Below are 20,607 nucleotides of genomic sequence, written 5' to 3'. Positions count from 1 at the left end.
CAAGCTGTTTCATTTCACAGCTTGGCCAAGTCATTTATAGCCCATAAAAAATTACTTAACACGTGGTGGCATATGTAACTCTATAAAGCTTTCTTTGAGAAGGAGGTGGAAGATGGCATTTGTATACACAAATATATCCATCCATACACACACTCAAGCTAATGCAATATGTTAGCACTCTTTTGTGCTGTAAACCTAGTAGGCACTCTATCATGGTAACTGAAGATGAAAATTTTTGGTAACAACCTGCCTATTCATTCCTCACATCATGATTTCCAGATTCCCACTCAGATTTATACTGCAGATCTGAGTGTCTTCTGTGAAATATGCTTAAAGTCTTGCTCATACCTCCCTGGAACTATACACTGGTGAGCACAGTCGTGTGTGCTGCACAGCTTGGGTACCAGAGCAGATGCTTCTGCACTGACTGTTCATGTGGAAGACAGGTAATGCTATTATATTAATAGATTTTCTTTCGCATACTTACATCACCTGGTACAGTGGTAGCAGCCCACTGTTGAGATGCTATTTGTCTGTCATTAAATAAGAATGATTACTGAAATAATTGTTGCTAATAAGACTACTAAGTATAAGAGTATGAGAAATTGCCTATTCAGTGTGATAGTAAGAGCTGTGATAATTCTAGCAAAGCTCATTGTGTCTAATATACGAAAGAAAGCCAAATCTGTCTTCCAGGACCATGCAAGTGTTTTGTGGCTGGCTGTAGAGAACCTAGGAAATTTTAGCACAAAAATGAATACTTGTAATTACTACTGGGATTCAACTACCTGCATAATCTGTCCAACAGAGCAATGAGAGGTGATCCTTTCCATTAATCAGGATAAACATGGAATCAGCTCAGTCAAAACTGGAAAAATGTGTTAATCCAAATTTTGCTCAGGAGGGATGGACAGAAATGTTATGCAGACTATTCCACAGTATTAGGCAGAATTCAGAGTTTTACAGTCCCTGGAGGATTGATGCCTGGAAGCATTGCTTACAGTAATGTGGAGATGGTTCCTAAAGTTGTAACCAGTTTGGAGAAATATCAATTTACCTTTCAGCTCCTGCCCAGAGTCTTCTGTTAAATGCTTTTTTTTTTTTTTAATTTTGTAACCTTCCATCGGAAATCTTTATAGTCTAAAATAACTGTTTTTCATTGAAATACATACGTTACATTTTCCCTTTCATTCAGCATTCAGCAGTGCCATTATTCTTCATTTCATGCAATGCTGATTCCCTCAAACTGCTGTAATAGACATATACTAAAGTTGGTATTTCATTGCACTGTTGAACTGATGTGTGTGGTTAAAGTCCACAGAGATATATTTGAATAAAAAATTTCATATAAAAATCTAGAACAGAAGAAAAAGTACAGGGACAGTACAGCACTTATGTAAATGCACTCATAGAGCTTTGTGATGAAGACAGAAATAATGGAAAGAAAAAGAGAAAGGGAAAATGTGTTCCTATTTACAGTGTTCTTCAACTGGGAAGAAACCTGTTAAGTAAATGGAATTATAGATCACTTAAAAACCAGTGTCGAAGCTCAAAATGATTAGTCCATGTTCCAAGTGGAGTAAATGACTCTATAGATAGGTCTTAATCTTCTAGGGGAGTGAAAATGCCAAAAATGTTTCTGAATTTCTGAACTTTCATGGGGAAGGGGAGAGATGGTGGAAGTCTTCTTAGAATGAAAGAAGAGCTGGGAATTATGGATTTCAGAAAAACAGAAGGGCCTAATGTTCAGTAATGGGAGAATGTGATAGGCTGGTAGCAGAGATGCAGGGCTGGGGGAGGTGGAATTTATAGTGCAAGACTGAAAATTTTCCAATATGATGACCTAAAACATTTATTCAGGACCTTTAAGAGTGAGAAAAAAAGTCAGAGACTGATTCCTAGAAAGTCAGAGACTGATTCCTAGGAATCTCACATCTCAGATGCTGAGACCTCCTCCTGATGCCACACAGAACAGAGGTGCTCAATCCCCTGTTCTGGGAGCTGAGAGTCTGTCCCAAGTAAGGTGTCCTGAAGCTATGATTGACTGGCCTTCACCTAGATTTGACAGCAATTCCACCTGGAACTGGGAAACTTTTCTGATGAAAAAACATGTGCCCTAGAAAAGGTGACTCAGAAAACACACATATATTTGTATTTAAATATGTCTGGCTGGCTGACTTAGAAGCTCCTCCTAAATTTTCTGAAGTCACTGAAGCAAATACCATCTATTTGTTGATATAAAAAACCCAACCCTTTTGTAACTTATTAAAAAATCTTTTTCTGCTCCTGGGCAGTATGTATGCAGTAGGACTTGTATAATTAACTGAACCTTTTCAATAATGAGTACAAAGGAGTATCTCACAGCGAGCTAATGCTCTGACATCTCCTGTAGATTCACTCTCTGGCAACTGTCTTTAAAAAGAGATGAGGCTTTTTTTTCCTGTCTCCTGCCACAGTACTGTGAGACTGCTTTGAGAGTTAATGCCTCACACTCTTAGTGCACTGAGGCCAACATCCATATTTTCATCAAGAATCCCTGAGATTTAGTACTGCTTTTTTGAAGACTACTGTTGAAGTTTTGCTCATAATTTATTTTTTAAAATTAAAGCTGTGCATATGGGAATTGAAAGTAGAGTTTTGCAAGACCTCACAAATTGAAAGTGCAACATAGATTCTTTGCATAACGTTTTAAGACTTGTCTGCTGGGTTTTGAAATGTAAAATGCCTGGGACCAGGAAAAATATTATTACTGATCTATACTCATTATAAATTTGTGATAAAGTATAGCAAACATTGTATTTGTGATCACCATCCATGAATATGATTCTACCATCTGCAGGAATTACAGAGAGTCTCTTTACAGTTTCCATCAATTTAGAACAGAAAGTAAAAAGGTTTTTTTCAACTAAAAATTAAGACAAATTTTAAGAGAGCAGAATATACATTCTCCTGGATTTGGAACTTATTCAGGAAGCATCCTATACTGTAAGGGAGAACACTGAATAAAAATCTGATATTCAGTTCAGGTCTACATGAAATGAAGAAAGATGCCTTGCCCCGAACATTCACAACAAAACCAGTCTTGAATAACGTGAAGAATATTTAAAAACTCCACAGCACTTCCTTTTTATAAACCCTAAAGAGACATATGTCTACTGAATATTTGCTGGGAATTGACTCAAAAATATGAAACTGCACTGTCCCATAGGGTGGTGTTCATGAAGAATGATTTGCTGAGTTAGTGCCACGCCATGGTTACCATGCCAGCTGACATGCTCAGCATTACTACAAAAAACCTTGTGAAAAACAGTAAAGTATCACATGAAACTCCTGTTTCGTTACCATGTGGAAGAACTAGCATCAGGTTGCAACTTAAATGTTATTTGTGAGCAACCTGATGCGCAAAAAATTGTTTCTGTATCCATGAGGAAAAACAGTCTGAGTAGGTATAATTTCTTACAGAATACAAGTCTCAACTCCAGGTCACAAAAAAATAATAACAGCTGTAGAAAATCTTAGAAATAAGTTCAACTGCTTAATGTGTATGCTGAATATTAAATGATTGAAGACAGAGAAAAATTCATAGGATCTGAAGACTAGTCAGTAGTTCTCATTAGCGTTTGATATTATTTAGTGACTTGAACAGCTGTTCACTGAGTTCCCAACAAAAGTAATTAATCACTGAGAACATAAGCATAAAAATAAAAGTAGAAACATTATTTAAACATGCAAATATTGAGGTATAGATATAGATTAGCTCAGTAACAGTAACAAAGTCACAAAAGATAATTTCAGATTATGATCTGCCTCTGGAAGGAAATAAAGTTTTCCTGAAAGTCTATGAGCCAACTTTTTCAGTAGTAATGAGTATGTGAATGGATCTGAATTCATCTTTGTCAAATTCAAAGTACGATATCTGTATTCATCGTGTAAAATTGACTTTCGTTTGCTTCTCTGAGAGCAGCATCAAGCTTCCCATCTGATTTGGAAAACACCACATATTCATACTCAAAGACTACTACTCTGCCCATTTCAATGGGCTTCTTGACTGTAGTGATAATGTTAATTATTTCTGTAAAGTGATTATCATTGTGAAAGACAGGGCTGCATGGCTGAAGAACCTGAAGACCATGTTCTACCTTTGAAGTTATTTTAGCATAATTTTACCCCCTTATGACCACATGTACCAGAAGCGTCCCCTCGCATGGGGTTTCACAAGTAAAACTCTGGGGATCCACTGCTGAACTGCAAGTCTGAGAATGCTGTTTTATTCATGTTCCTCTCAGTGCTCAAATCCACAAGGTCTTTGTACTGTTAGCTCTTCCAAAGAGGAAGAAGCATTATTTACCAGTCACATATATACATTTTACTATCTTCAGATCTGAAATTTGAGTATATGTATACAACGTAACTCAGGTCAACACTGCTCTTAACTTATTTTATCATTTTCCTTCCTGCTTCTCAATATAGTTTGGCTATAGGAAAGAATGCAGCCATTTAAATCCATGACTTGGAACCAAAGACATTATACCAATGTGGGAGACTGCAAACTTGATCCTGAAATGGCTTGCAAGACATCTAATTATCCTGTGCAAGGCACTCAACTTCAAATTTTGAAATAATATTAATACAATACAGTTCAGCTGAACAACAGATACAGCCCTCTACATTAAACAGAATTAAGCCTGAAGTGCCCATCATGCTGTCAGTTAATAGCCATGATTTCCAATAAAATAATAAAAAATTCTGTCTCAGGTCCCTTGTGATATAACATACTCTCAACCGCTTGCACAAACTATTTCTTGTAAAATTTTGCTTTGCTTCCCTTCATAATAGTAATAGCAGTAGTAGTCATCAAAAGACAAAATTTAAAAAGGATAATGTCATTATTTTCAGTTTAGAAGGAGCTGAGGCTTAAAGAGCATAAAAAGCTGTCTAATGTTACCCAACCCAGCAGCAAGAGTCATCATGTAATCCCGTTCTCGGTTTTAATTCTGCGTCATGTGGGATAGGATACAGTATTCTTTGTGCACCTATGGTTTTGAGTGGTCCATATTGTATGTTTACATTCATTATTTGCACAAAATTATAAGTAATTATGAGGAGGTCTTCTAATCAGAAGGGTCAGGCAACTACAGCTACAGACAGTAATTGCAACTAAATATGTATTGGTAATCTTCATTACTTTTCTAACCTATCTCGGAGAAGCACAAAGAGACAACATAATAAGGAGCTTTCAAGCTCCATGCTGAATTTCCTTCCTTTCTCCATGTGACATATAAGCTGCAGCAAAGAAGAACTTTTTTATCGAGAATGCTTCAAGAGACATAAGGCAAGTCTGCTACCCTGCTGAGCAGAGTACTTTCTGATTTTGAAAGCTGTCTGTTATGCTTTGAAAACAGGCACCGGTAATGGCAGAATTAACTCTACTGTCAAAGACAAAACTGGTGCCATTGGGAACTACAAACACTGTTGCTGAGTCTTCCTCAATGCTTTACCCATGAAACCATCATCCTACTGCTCAGACAAAGAAAAGGTGAAGGAAATCTGGTTTGTTTATTTTCTATTATTTAGCAAAGATCATTATTTAAAATAACCCCATTTACAAAGCCTGTGATGAGATATGCCAGGTCTTGCTGGCATATGTGGGCTAGGGAAAGAAAAGAATACGTTATCTGTATGCAGTTGCAGCAAGAACTTCAAGCAATAGAACATAATTACCTGGGAGGAATTTGGCCAACTCAGTGGTTATGAAAAGTACTATGGGGCGTTTAATAAACAGTTGCAGCAGACTGCTGCTTTAAACTCTTGCTGGTGAGATGTCCCCTTGAAGAAAATAATGCCATCCTTGGCACTGGTCTAGCTGCAAAGAACATCTTTACCTGCAACTAATCACTGATTCTTATTCATCTTAAAATGGCATAAATGGGCACTGGCACTGAAAGAGCTCTCTTCACACTCCTGCTTATTTCTTCCCACACAGTTTCCCTGACGTTATCTCCTTTAGCCATAGATGTCTGTACAGCTGCCTAGTGAACTAGTTGGAGAAATGATCCTACTAACTGCCACCTCACCCCCCACCCCCGTTGTATTGATTTTTTGAGTTAGTCACCCAACTTGATTCACCACATGCTTTACGCCACCCTGAAGGACAAAATGAGGTTGAGGGAAGGAAAGAATGGCATTTTTCAACAACAATGCTGGTTTATGACAAAGTGTGCTTTATGAAGCAATTGTAGACTGATAAGATAATTCAGAGAGGAAAGGGCTGCTGGAGATCTCCAGTCCAACCCCACATTCACAGTAGGGCTAACTTCCAAATAAGATCAGGCTGGGTTGAGTTTTGAAAATTTCCAAGAGAGGTTCCACAGCCTCTCTGGGCAACCCTACCCCATGCTTAACTACACTCATGGTGATTTTTTTTTAGCTTTCCTTATGTTCAGTTGGAATTTCCCTTACTTCAGCTTGTGAATGTTGTCTATTTCCTTTTTTTGCTGCAGAGCTCTGAGAAGAGTTTGGCTCTATCTTCTCTATGGAGCCATAAGGTAGTTAGCTACCCATAAAGTAGTTAATTTCCTGAGGTTTAAAGAAATCCTCAGCCTCTCCTCAATGACGCTTGCACTGGCCCTTAACCATCTTACCGGCACTCTGCTGGAGTGTCCTCAATATCTCCAGAGGCCCCAAACCAGACACATTGCTCTGGATGTGCACCCAGTGGAAGGGAATAATCCCTTCCTATGACCTGCTCCCTACACAGTTACTTTTGCCACCTGCTATGCAGCAACAATGATCACAAAGCCATTTTCCAAATTAATATTGTTTAAAGAAAAGTTGTCGGTGTCATTGTACCAGTGACTTTCTCAGAGAAAATCTGATTTGAAGAGTGCTTTAAACAAGATCTCTTGAGCATAACTGAGTGGACACCATACATTTTGGGATGAGGGTATGTAAAACTCTATTGCTTTGTGGGAAAAGGACAGTGTCTCCAATGTCAGCACTTTCAGTATTTTTAAAATTGCTTTGGGCATTAATTGTCTGGTTTTAGTTTTACTCATTTTATAGAAGTCTAAAGAATATTGAATCTGCTTTGTGGTCCCTGCATTATTCCCCAACTGTTTGAAAACAAATAGTGGCACAAAAATTCTCTTTCCATAGACCATCCATTTTACTGTCAACAACAAAGAAAAGCTGCCTCAGGAAAAAAGCTTTAAATATAGCTGTGGTACTATCAACAAGTTAGCACTCTTGCATGAAAGCAAGTGCAGTTGTTTATTTGAGAGTTTTGCTGCAGGAGATAGAAATCAGTAGTGCTATAGCAAGAACATAAGCCCGGTTCTTCATTGCTTAGATTTGCTGCAGGGAGCTGGAGAGATCAGACGCGTACATCTTTCTGATTGGCCATGTATGGTTGGGTTTGCTCTTTATATAAACGGAAGGTTGGTTGTGATTCTCAAAGGCTTCTAACACTGGGAATGTGTGTTCATGAAGTGAGCTGGACTAAGCTGAATATGAAGAGTTTATATAAAGACAGCTAGGCAGTTCTCAGAAGTGAGCAGGTTTGTTTCTGTCTCTTTCGCCCAACTGTTATGCCGAAATTACAGCCCAGATCATTTTTGTCAGCTACGTACAAGAGGTGTGATGGTGGCACAGGCTGTGAGCCCATGTGTAACAGTCCACTGGGAGTTGCTCAAAGTTCAAGGATACTTTGATTCCTCATTACCATTCCCCAGGAAAGTCTAAACAATAAAATTTAGGCTTTTCCTCACTCTTCTTTTGACAGACATACACCCGATTTCCTTGTGGGCTGTTCAATCCCAAAGCTTTTAAGGTTTGTGCTGCCAAACAGGCCCATGGCGTAGATGGATTATGAAGATTATTTTATACTCTCTGACTAGCTCCCAATTCAGCTTTGTCCCTTCTTCTTCCCAGTTTCATCTTTGTTCCTCTAATGGCTCCCAGAGTTCTTTATCTTCCACCTTCCCAGCTGGTGAAGGCAACCCTGCCGGGATTCTTGTCTTCCTTCCATTAACAAACAGTTAACTAAATGTCTAAATAGTGATGAGTTTTGAACCCAGAAGAAATCACTGAAGTATGAGACAGTGAACTTGTCTGAACTGTTGAAGATATTTCCATGCCTGTCCTAAGGCCTAATTTTAAAATTATACGAGACCATAGTTTAAATCCGAGACAGATATTATTATCTTGTTATAAACCTCATTACCCAGTTATGACAAATATTAGGGATCTTGTGTAAAAAAGAGGAAGTTACTAATTATAAGTGTTGTGTTTTAATTTGATTTACTTGTGTTTCCTGTTGCTTTTTTCCCCCAAGATTAGAACTGAGATTATGACTCTCTGTGTTCTTTTTGCGGTGCACTACAGTGAGGTAAACAGGGATAGAGCCGCTGTCTCCACAAAGTTACAGAATTGAGAGAAAAGCATGTATCGTCTCTTTAGGCAACTCAGAGCTTCTTGCCAGGCTTGCCTCAGGTCAACAAGGGAGACTGATATCTGCTAATCTGTTTTGAGGGTGAAATTCTTTCAGTATATACAAGGCACCAATTCCCCTGAGAGACAAAACCAGTTAAGAGGCAATCAGTAACTCCAGGTATAGTGAATCATGAGTGTTCCTGGTTCTCTTCTTTCTAATGAGATTTGTGGCAGTCACTGAACCTATAGAAGAATTCTGCAGGCTGTCTATACCATCTCTACAGTGTTGGGGTTTTTTCACTCTTCCCAGGGAGATTTAAAAGGTGGAGAAAAGAGAGGATTAGTGTGGGGTTTTCCTCAAGTAGAACCAAAAGGGAAACTTATCTTATTGCTAATTTGATCACTAATCCTGGCAGAATTCCTGTTGCCTTGTGAAAAAAAAAAAGTAAAAAAAAAAAAAAAAATCAGGCTGGTTAGCAGCATTGAATTTGGAGAACTGAAAGTATTAAGTTATATAAATGCAATGAAAACAGAATTAGTATCTGTAATCTGAAGATACACAAAATTGGTCCTTCATTTAGATTTGTGACCTGCTTCAGTTTTCATCTTTAATGAAATAAACCTCTTTGCTGTTATCTTGTTATATGTTTGTGATTTCAAGATGGTTATGTTGTATCTGAGTAAACTGTTAACCCAAAATTTCTCCCCTATTCCATTTTTCACAGCACAATTACAGTCTTTTCCAACAACAACAAAAAAAAAAGAACAAAAAACCAAATTGACACCATCTTGTGCTTCTTGTTAGCTCAAGATAATTATGGAACTTAACACTCCAAATGGTAATTACACTTGCTGTTGAGCACAGCAGCCGTTTTAGAACTGCAGACCAAATCAAATTAGCATTTTTGTCAAATAAAGTTAAATGTGCTTAAAAGTTACTTCTTGATGCATATAAAATAACATTTTACAGTGACTGTCACCTAACGTCTGTTGGAGATAGACCCTGCTGCTAGGATTCATCTGCCTGAACACTGATGTCTATATCCGAGCTAGATGTCAAGGCTCCTTTTATCACAAAAGGAGAGCAATTGCTCTTCTAGAATGTGGCTTGTCTTATTTGCAAATAGATCTTTAAAATAGGTCAGATGAATTGTACCTTCAGAATGATTATTTCTTTCCACTGACTGCAAAAGTTTTACTTAAGTGGCGGATCCTCCCCTAAGTCCCATGGTAAAATTTCTCATTGCATTATCTGTTTCAGAGGTCCCAGCCGTAGAAGGATATTTGATTAGATTTTTTTTTATATAGTAGACAAAACTCTAGGTATTTAATTAGAAAATTAACATAGAAATAGAATGAGTATGAGACTGAAATAAAACCATTACTATTCAGAGAAATTCCTAGACTACTTAAGCAGGTCCTGTTTGCAAAATCTAAAGCATCTGACCAGAATTCTCCTTATCCTCTATTTAAGATTCAATAGAAATTGACAATGAAATCACTAATCATTAAATTATTGTAAATGTATTTAAATAAAAAAGACCATTAAATTAGTAGAACACATGAAAGTCAATTGTAAAATTGAATGAGATTAATAGGATTCACTGCCTTTCTGTGTGAGACCCAGTATGAAACACACGTCTCATCTTTTTTGCTATCCATTGCAGTCACAAGCAGTGACGTTTATTTTCCAGGTTATAAAAGCTCAAGAAACAAAAGTGATATTTTGAATAATGGAGAATCCTGTAGACACAGATGGAGCATTTAATTCAGAACCCAGTTTTTTTTTCTGAACATGTATGTAGAACTATTATTAGGTCATAATATGTATAGGTATACTTATATATGTGTATATATGTGTGTGATTCAATCATTTATATATGTGGTCATATAAGTATATAAACATGCACACATGTTTATGCATACATGTGCATTTGCATAAATTTACATATATATATCGTTGAAGTTGACCTAATCCTAGGAATCTACGAATATTAAACCTACCTTGACTCAGCACAAAGTATCAGCTTGTTGAACTAATCAACACTAAATTCTTGGAGTCGAATTTAAGGTTATGAAGTTATAGCTACCTAAATTGACTTCAAAGTGCTGACTCCAATTTCGCTCCTGTCATGTAGTATTATACAAATTTTCCACTACAAATTGTTCATAAATCTTTCTTACCTTCCATTTTACAATCTAACTACAATTTAAAAAAAAAACAACAAAACCAAACCAAAAACCAAGTAACACTGCCATCAGTACAGAAACCAACTAAGGAGGCAAAAAAAATTACATGGTTTGGATATTTCTCTGAGGACAAGACAGGTGGTTTGAATTCCAACAAGACTGTACTGCAAAGGATTCCTTATATTTGTATAAGCAACTTTCTGAAATAAATTACAGTACAGTGTAAAGTAAATACAGTACAGGGAATCAGTCCATTGAAAACCTGGGGAGTTAAAGATCATAGGCAGAGTAGGACAAAAGTGCTGCTACGCTAAATGACAAAGTAAAAGCTGCAAAGTCTGAGCTCAGGGCTGCTCAGAGGACAGACTTCCCACTTTCAGGGATCATTTGCAGCACTTTAGTTGCTCAGTCAGCTAAATGCTTTGATCCTAATTTTTCTGCACTCTCCAATACTGCTCCGGTGTTTTTCACAGTACTTGGAAGTTTCTCACTGTGTGATCCCTCTTCTCTCAAGCCAATCTTAGGCTGATGAAATTTCAATGACTTTCATGGAGATGTCCTGATCTAAACTGTTACACAATATTAATCTAGCCCACTACATCTATGTGACTGTGTATATCACCTATGTATGTCATGACCATGTATACACATTCTATACTTTATATTGTAGTGGAGTGAGGTTTCCTATACAATGCAATGAAATATATTCATTTGTATAATTTATTTCACCATTTATTGCAGAACTCAGAGGGCACTATGGGGAATTCTGGCTCCCAATGGCAAAATTCCTATTAACTCACTGGAGGCTGTCTCTCCTGTCATAAGCATAATTTGAATACCAAAAACATTATGAAAGGATGAATTTAATATAATTTTATGAATGAATATACACATATATTGAGAAGTTAAGTTACTTAATTCAGTTCATACAGTGAGTGGAAAAAAAATCACAGAATTCTGATTGCAACATAACAATATCTCTTTCACTAAGAGCTTTAAATATATGTTTTGACATGAATAAATAAAAACCACTAGACAGCACCACCTTATAATCAATTCAGTTCATATAGGACAAGAAAAAATTATAGGGAAGAGATTAAATGGAAATGTTATGAGACTTTCTTCTGTGTCTTTATTTATTTCCTCCTCAAAAGGACCTGGAAGACTCTTTATTGGAGACTTTGCCTCAGTGCAGTGTGGTAGAAAGAGATGAAATGTTCATAACTGTTCACCTCTTTTTTGGTTTATTTCTTGCAGAATATGGCAGCTGACACATTTATGTCCTTTATTTGGTGTGTCTCAGGCACAAAGGGGTATTCTCACCTAACTGATCACGGGATGACAGTACGAAAAAGAGGTGTGTATATTTTAATTTTTAATTTTTTTTATATGTAGCAATGTTAAAGATCAATAGGAAACTGAGTTCTCACATGATATAAGCTTATACTTAGGTGTTTGCATAATTATGTTACTATGTCTACATAGCACTAATCTGGCGCAATAGGAACAAATCAGTAGATCAAAGCAATTGGTTCTGAGGCACCTACATCTATATTGTATAAAGTTAAGAGCTTTTACTTGAAACTGGAATTACTCCCATCTGTGATACAACTGTTCCTTTTCTACACATGGTCCACTTCTGCCCAAAGGACCCATCATTGGCTATGACATATTTAGGGACAGGAGCACGTTTAGCGCTCACCTGGAACAGTGTTTCCAGTTTAGTTTCCCTCAAAAGGAACTAGATTTGGATGTATTAAAAAAAAAAAAAAAAAGCAGCAAATCAACACAATGTCAAGCAAGGTAAAATTGAATAATTTATTTCAAAGTTATACTGCTGCTCTGAATCATAACAATAAGGTAGATGCAGCTTGCATGAACATAATGATGTCAGAGAGACTATTTTCAGAGTAATGTAAAGCAGGGAAGCACTTGCTTTTAGACTGTAGGTCTCAGTCACTGCTGCATTCCTTAGCAGGGCCATGCTCAGCTTGCTTAGTGGGGTGTTTTCTGTGATCCCTGAGATTTTTTTTTGTTTTCAGTGTAATTCTGTTTGGAGAATTTTTTTCTCTATATTTTTACCCATATCTTGTGACTAAGTTAGCTTTTAATATTTTTGCCTGCCTACAAAAAGGTTATATCTGATCCAAGGTAGGCTGGTCAAATATGGATTTTGATCTATACATGTAAACTGACTACAGTTTTTGTGAGACAACACAAGATTGATTGTCTGCTGAGGATTTCAGAGTCATACTGAATTGACACTAAAGGTAAAATAGTCATCTGTCTCAAGTGAAATGGAGGTGGATGAAGATTTATGACTTACATTTGTCTACAGGTGGATAAATAGATGCGTGCTTCTAGGAAAAGGAGAACACAAGGTATACGGTACCTCTATGAAAATTTCCAGGGTGATAGCAGAGGGACTGACCATCAGCAGCCTCTCCTCCTAATCCAATTTTGGGTGGGGGCCAATAACACTTAAATGATGCATGTCTCAGCAGTATGTTATTGCGATGAGTTGAGTGTCATTTCAAATATTCATTTGAGATTGCAAAGATAATAGTTAAGAAAGACAGATGGAAGGACAGCATGGATGCAGTGTGCATTATCTAAATTTTCCAGATAGAAGCATTGTCTTTGGGTACTAACTCCATTGTCCTGACAAAATGATACAGAAACTTTGAAGTTCCTCTACTAACCTTCATAGGTAACTTGGTACCATCAGAAAAGGTATTTAGACAAGGCTTCTCAACCAGTATTCTCAAAGCATTTCAGGCAGTTGAGAATATCTTGGAACCCTCATTTTGTCATGGGAAACTACATTATAAGGATCAGATTATTTATACAAATGGTTCATTAAGAAACCAAGGAAGAAAGATGTCGACTTTATGTGTCCCTTCCTAAGTTTTTACTTTTTTTCATTTAAAATTTAAAATTTCATCAAAACTTGTAATTTTTTGAAGAAATCTGTTCTGAGAAATTTGCTGACATTGACCTCTATTATGAAAAAAATCTGATATTGTGTAATTGGGATTATTCAGGTAAAAATAATCATGTAGATAAATTCACAAAATGCATCCAAAACCATCTGACCTCTTTTTATTTAATTTATAATCATAACAGACATAGTATCCCTAAGAAAGATTTTTCTGCTCAAAGTTATAGGAGAAATCAGAATAATTATTTCTTTTGGTCAATGCTTTAAATATACATCCATATAATCAGTTGATCCCAGAGAGGGGCAAGGAAGAAAGTATGTGTTTGTGTTTTTTCTCTGTGTGTGTACATCCTTTCTCCAAGCATTTGCATCACTTCGTATCATATCTGTTTTTCAAGCTGTCTTCAATTTAGAATCATTAGCCAGTGGCAGAAAATTTTACTTGAAACAAATTACTCAGCTTTGTTCAACAGCAAAACAGCAATATTTAATTTTGGAATTTGATTCAGAACAAGTAACCTGAGGGCAGTAGATGCTGCCAATAAAGAGGGGACTGATTTGTCATATTATACTTGGAAGCATCTCTGATTTTAGTGCAGTCTTTCCTGTACCATGTAACAAGGCACACCCAGAATGATGAGACATTTATGGGGAGGCTATGGCCTCTTTACCTTTCCTCCTTGATAAATCTATACCTGCATACAACCAGTTACATTCAACAAGCCAATTTCAAGAGGGAAAAAAGAAAAAAGCACAGTGTACAATGACAGATTTGTTTCTGGGTTTTGCCCAGAGAATGACAAAAGGTGTTAGGAAGACTGGCTTTATCTCGCTCATATTGGTGCTTTTCTGTTTTCTGATGGAAAGCAATATGCTTTCACATTGTTTCCACCACTGAAGATAAATTGTAAAAACCTATTTCTCGTGTTGTAGGATTCTTGCAAGTGTCCCCAATAAAAACATAATATTAATCCCTATTTTATGTAATTCCAGAGGAGCATGCTCTAGACATTTTCTGAAGGCAAGCTGAGACTCTTCAATGTGTCATTCTCTTTGTATTATTTTGCAAATCTCAAGTAGCCCCTGTAGTCAATGGAACAACACCTAGGTAAGGTGTTGTTGATAAGAAAAGGTGAAGAGCAGCTCCTAGGCTCTGCTTCCCAGATGTGAAAGCTCTTTGGATGTGAAAGCTCTTTTTGTGCACAAAATGTTGATCAACAGGAAAAAAAAAAAATTCTTTTGTTAATGTTCTTTCACTTTCTTTCTAACAATGCTCAGATTCCTTTCTTTGGAAATGCCAGCTTTCATGTACAAATTTACCATGGACTTGAAAACCTTCTGTTACACTGTATAGTTTCTGAATTATAATAAGCTGGAATATAATTTTACAGGAATTTAGATAATTTTGCTTTGTGGGAGTGTTTGAAAAGAAAGCACTGAGTACAAAGGAAGATACTCAGTGTGGATATTGTGTAGGCTTCACTTTTTCAAATATGGAAAATAGTATGAAAAATCTGTCTGTATAAAGTCAGAGTTTGTATACTGCTTTAAAACATAAACAAAACACCAAATAGCCTTCAAATCAACATATAAACAATGAGTTAAGGTGTCTAGGTTTGTAACTCTCTGAAATGTCCAGAGACAAGAAGGAAGGCCTCCTTTTTCTCCTCTTTACTTGCCAAGAAAGAAGGAACCCTTAAGATGATCAGACTAGTCAGAAGGGCATAGTTTATAAAAAAAAAGTCAAATAATTGCATTCAGATCAGTGAGAATTCAATTCCTTCAAGAATATAACAGAGTATTCCATGAATATGAATATGTTTCTAAAAAGTTAAACACTCAGCTGGGCACAGCCAAGGCCATCAGGAGACTGGTGAATAAATGCTATAGATATTACATGAGCAGCAGGAGGAAACAGTAAGAATCCACGGCATACTCAGCAGGCATTGATGCAAGTTACATATGGGGCTTTTTCTAGTAAATCACACAAACTGCCTAATTATCATAGGCAGTATGTTACCAGACTTCTGGAAAATATGTGAACTTCTAGGGACTACAGCAGTGTGAAACATGAAGGCAGATGTATGTATCAGATGTTTGACCCAGCTGATCTCCAGAAGCTTTGTGCATTTTTCCGAGGCATGGAAATCCAGTCACGTTATGTTATTACCACATCACAATCAGTCAGAGTGCAAAGCCAATGTGGCAGACAAAAAAGTCTAAAGAAAGCTTGAAAAAGAAAGTATAACAAAAAGAAGCATACCAAAGGGTGTTTCAGAAAAGAAAGATCTGTGCAACGGATGGCATTGACACACATGTAAAGCCGGGGACCGTTTGGTAGAACTAATCTCACCTGATATCAGCCACCTAAACTTTAGATATGCAAGCTAAAATCTCTGTTGTAAATTTTCTTTATAATCTTTTGGTTCTTAGCAGATGGTGGAAAAGGACTGGCACTGCAAGTAGCTGACACTGAAGGGAATACTGAATACTGTCTTGGCTGTAGGAGTAAATCAGGTTTATGCCTATGTACACATGGATGTGGGGTCATTTAAGATGTGCTAGTGGAACTGAAGTATCTGGTTAGGAAAGGCAGATGTGATGAAGAACCTGTGGGATACCCATGAATTTCTGGACTGAAGCAGAAGAATACTTTAGGGTATTTAAAACAGCAGGATACACCTATGTTTAAAGCCCCTGAATCCCATTGTAGATAAAGATACATAAACTGCATCTTACTCTACACACACAGTACATCACTTTCTGCCACTAGATTTGCCTAGTCTTCTATCCATTTGATTCCCCCCCCATCATAGCACAGTATCAGAATAAATAATACGCAAAAGGGAAGAGCAACACATATAACAGCCTAAAGTAATTACGAATGCCTACACAGGACAAACTGTTAGGAATTCTTTACGAGAAATACACATTCTGAAGCTTTTCCTTAACAGACAAAACATTATTCACACACTGTTGCACATTTCATTAAAGCTGCAAGCCTGTAAGAGTACTATCATAGGACGAAACAATGAACATGGAGCATTATGAAAAACATATTAATCTGAAAATAAACTGGGGACAAAGGACAAGGTTCTAATTATAGCTATGAAAGCAGACTCTCCACCATGAGAATCAGACACATCTAGGCAATTTCATCATAGGAAAGATTTGTATTCATTCTAAGGCACTGATTTTCAAAACCTTCTGTCTTGAAACACAGCTTACAGTCCAATAATTCTAAGCAGTCTCACATGCTAACATAAATATCAGCTGAAGTTTAATTTTAACTTGCCTTGTGATTCCACCTGGAAATGCTCTAGATTCATCTGCATTTAAACAGCATTCCAAGATAACTGTTTGAACACCAGTCTAAAGAGACAGTTTATACTACAAGACCATGTGAGGTTAAATAAAAACCTCCTTTCTGAATCCCCAGCATAATAGTTTAATTTCTAAGCAAGTTATAAATTATCTAACAAAAGAAATAAAGAATAAATAATATCTTCTAAACCACACACATATAATACAATAGCATCTCCTTTTACATGACTTATAAACATTTAGGAGCTACAAAGGACTGTTAAGTATAGAAACAGGTTATGACATCCTTTTTTTTCCTGACATTTCAAATAAATACAACAAAAGTGAAGCTCTAATACAGAACTGTTCAGTAGGAACAGCTGTGTTATCATTTCTGGCAAGCTTAGAAAAATCTATTTATAGGAAGTGCTTGATAAAATATACTATGTTTGTGAGGGGAAGAGCTTGGATTTTGGCTTCTTATTTCTCTCCTTGAGTATTAATTTCAGCAAGCAAGATGAGGCTAGAATTTAGGAAAAAAAATTTAGTGTCAAGGATAATAAAGCACTAGAACAGACTAATGAAGCTGTAAAGCCTCTATCACCACTAAGAATTTTTTGGTGCAAGTTAGCAAAAGCCTTTTAGGAACAATATTGTGTTTTGAAGCAATGAGATGACCTCTTGAACTCCCCTCAACCCCACTCCTGCTACATAATAGCTTATACATATTTGAGCACTGAACATTATTGGCCTTAAAACAGATCTATTTTACTTACTTTTTTGTCCTGGAGTATGCACGAAATTCAGGGTCCTAATCACACTGCTAAATGGAGGAGATCACCTGAATTATCCAGGAAGATGACATTGAAAAACCCTAGGAGTGGCATTCCTCAGGGGTCGGTATTGGGACCGGCGCTGTTTAACATTTTTGTCGGCAACATGGACAGTGGGATTGAGTGCGTGCTCAGCCAGTTTGCTGATGACACCGAGCTGTGTGGTGAGGATGACATGCTGGAGGGAAGGGATGCCATCCAGAGGGACCTGGGCAGGCTTGAGAGGTAGGCCCGTGAGAACCTCATGAAGTTCAAGAAGGCCAAGTGCAAGCTCCTGCACATGGGTCGGGGCAATCCCAAGCATAAATACAGGCTGGGCAGAGAATGGATTGAGATCAGCCCTGCAGAGAAGGACATGGGGCTGTTGGTTGATGAGAAGATCAACATGACCCAGCAGTGTGCACCTGCAGCCCAGAAACCCAACTGTATCCTGGGCCGCATTACAAGAAATGTGACCAGCAGGTCCAGGGAGGGGATTCTGCCCCTCTCCTCCACTCTGGTGAGACCCCCCCTGCAGTACCGCATCCAGCTCTGGGGTCCCCAGTACAAGAAAGACACAGACCTGCTGGAGTGAGTCCAGAGGAGGGACGCAAAAATGATCAGGGGGCTGGAGCACCTCTCCTGTGAGGACAGGCTGAGAGAGTTGGGGTTGTTCAGCCTGGAAAAGAGAAGGCTCTGGGGACACCTTACTGCAGCCTTTTGGTACTTAAAGGGGGCTTATTAGAAAGATGGAGAGAGACTTTTTTACCAAGGCCTGTAGTGACAGGACAAGGAGCAATGGTTTTAAACTGAAAGAGAGTAGGTTTAGTTCAGACATAAGGAAGAAATGTTTTATGATGAGGGTGGTGGTACACTGGCACAGGTTGCTCAGAGAAGTTCTAGATGCTCCATCCCTGGCAGTGTTCAAGGTCAGGTTGGATGGGGCTTTGAGCAACCTGGTCTAGTGGAAGGTGTCCCTGCCCATGGCAGGGGGGTTGGAACTAAATGAACTTTAAGGTCCCTTCCAACCCAAACCATGCTATGATTCTGTGATTCTACTCAGTATCTCCTAGTTTCAATTTCATCACAGAAAGGAATTTATTTAGAATTTAGCAGTTCACCTTCTATCATATTAATGCTTCAACCTGACTTTCACAGATTCTAAATGAACACTGATCATGAAAAGTGACTCTATTTCAAAGTTGTTTTAAATTACTCACTAGGTGAAGCAGCCCTTCTTCCGACTTACACCAGACAAGGCTCAGGTTCAGTAATCATACATTCCAGCATCTTCTTCTTTACTCTATTTTTGGTGGGGGGATCCCGCTGTTTGCTTTCCGGTGTTGAAGGTCTTCATTATTAACTGGTATTTGTACTAGATGTGCCAGCTGGTATTAAACGAGATTTCCTTTATAACCATATCTTTTTAAATACATAGATTACAGAATTCTACCAAAACTTTCTTCTTTCATTTTTCCCCCAAAATGACACCATGTAGCTTTGTCGGATTTTTGATGGAATTGCTAGCACTCCGATTCCCAGTCCAAACACCCTGACCCCATTATACCTCCAAGAAGTCACCAGAAGAAACCTCCTGAAAGTCCCAAGCAGCCTTATGTTGGTGGAAATGCATTTAAGAGCTAGTCCAATAAAACTGATTAAAAACATTAGGCAAGCAAATTATCTTTCCAGGTGATTATTGAAGCATCATATCAAAGGGTGATATTTTGGTTTCAAGGTGAAACATGTGCTTTCAGGTTTTCCTGGTTTTGTTTTTCCTTGTTTGTCTTCTTAACATTTGTTAATTTTCTACAGATTTCATGGGAAAGGCAGACATTTTTTAATGAAAGCTTAAAATAAAAATCAAGTTTTTTATAATTTTGTTGCCACATGATTTAATGGCTAATAGCCATTCAGTCCCAGTTCATACAAGAGTGGCATAAGCTGCTGGCCAGCCACTAGTTAATCACAGTCAGGTTTCCTGGATTATTTACTTGTCTTTTAATGACACTTTATAATAACAGTTCAGGAACAGGATGATTTGTAACTATGTAACGCAATGGTTTTTGTGATGTTGATACAGGAATATAGAAGATTATCTTTTTTCCGCTATGTTTCTGTCTCTGGCTGCAGTCTTTATTCTTATTTAAATTCTTTCTGCTTCTTTTTAGGAAAACCAGCTGGATTATACTGGCAAATACCTCAGGAAGGCAGAGCTAATTGCTCCAATTATTACTGGAGAGCCAGGTGGGCAAATTGGAGTACGGGGCCAATCAGGGATAGATAAAAGAAATGTTTCCCAGAGTTTAGAGATGAAGCTGATAATTCTTAGGTTTACAATATTGCTGTTGTTTATCTTGAATCACTTCCTCAAATTAGTTTGGTATTTAGATATTAGTAGTATGACTATTCCTAGCTTGAGGGAGTATGTATAAAATATTATAGATAGCATTAAAAGAAGTGAGAGAGGATGACTACTGTCAGTGCATAAGGCTGGTTCATTGCTGAAGGATCCCTTGTGACAGAAAGAGTACCTGATCTTTTCAATTTTTGAAATTAAAATTTGCATTTCCAAAAATAAAGGAGGTGTGGTATGAGGGGATCAGCACGTGACACGCTAGCTGCAAGTGCTTTCATTGCTTATTTTCTATTCCCTTGTGTCCCTTTTTTTTCTCTGTACTGAAGCAAGTACTCATGTGAGAAATCATCCTTGCTGGTGTTTTCTGCTTTAAATTTTGTTGGCATTGATTAGTCTTATGCTGTCGAGAGTACTAGATAGTAGACCTTTGGCAGAACCTGATGGCAGAAAGGAAGGTTGTGATCTTATATTAAAGACAGTTTAAACAATGCCAGGTTGAATTGTAGTGTTTTTATTTATAGAGATAGTAGAGAAGTCTGGCAATACCTTATTCTTTCAATTATATCTCTTTC

The 20,607-nt window shown here is 37.4% G+C and overlaps 1 protein-coding gene and 1 long non-coding RNA gene across 8 annotated transcripts in view; one reads left to right on the top strand and one right to left on the bottom strand.

The window, feature by feature from the left end:
• PCLO (piccolo presynaptic cytomatrix protein) overlaps positions 1–20,607 on the bottom strand; it is a 384,880-nt gene that overhangs the window by 21,588 nt on the left and 342,685 nt on the right. The window lies entirely within an intron of this gene.
• LOC138689030 (uncharacterized) lies at positions 295–19,918 on the top strand. The gene is made up of 3 exons (XR_011327837.1): positions 295–446; positions 11,878–11,977; positions 19,848–19,918. It is a non-coding gene; the product is annotated as an uncharacterized lncRNA (long non-coding RNA).

This window comes from Haliaeetus albicilla, chromosome 14, assembly GCF_947461875.1.
Source record: "Haliaeetus albicilla chromosome 14, bHalAlb1.1, whole genome shotgun sequence".
Lineage (NCBI taxonomy): Eukaryota > Metazoa > Chordata > Aves > Accipitriformes > Accipitridae > Haliaeetus > Haliaeetus albicilla.
This window is presented reverse-complemented; position numbering and strand designations above follow the sequence as displayed.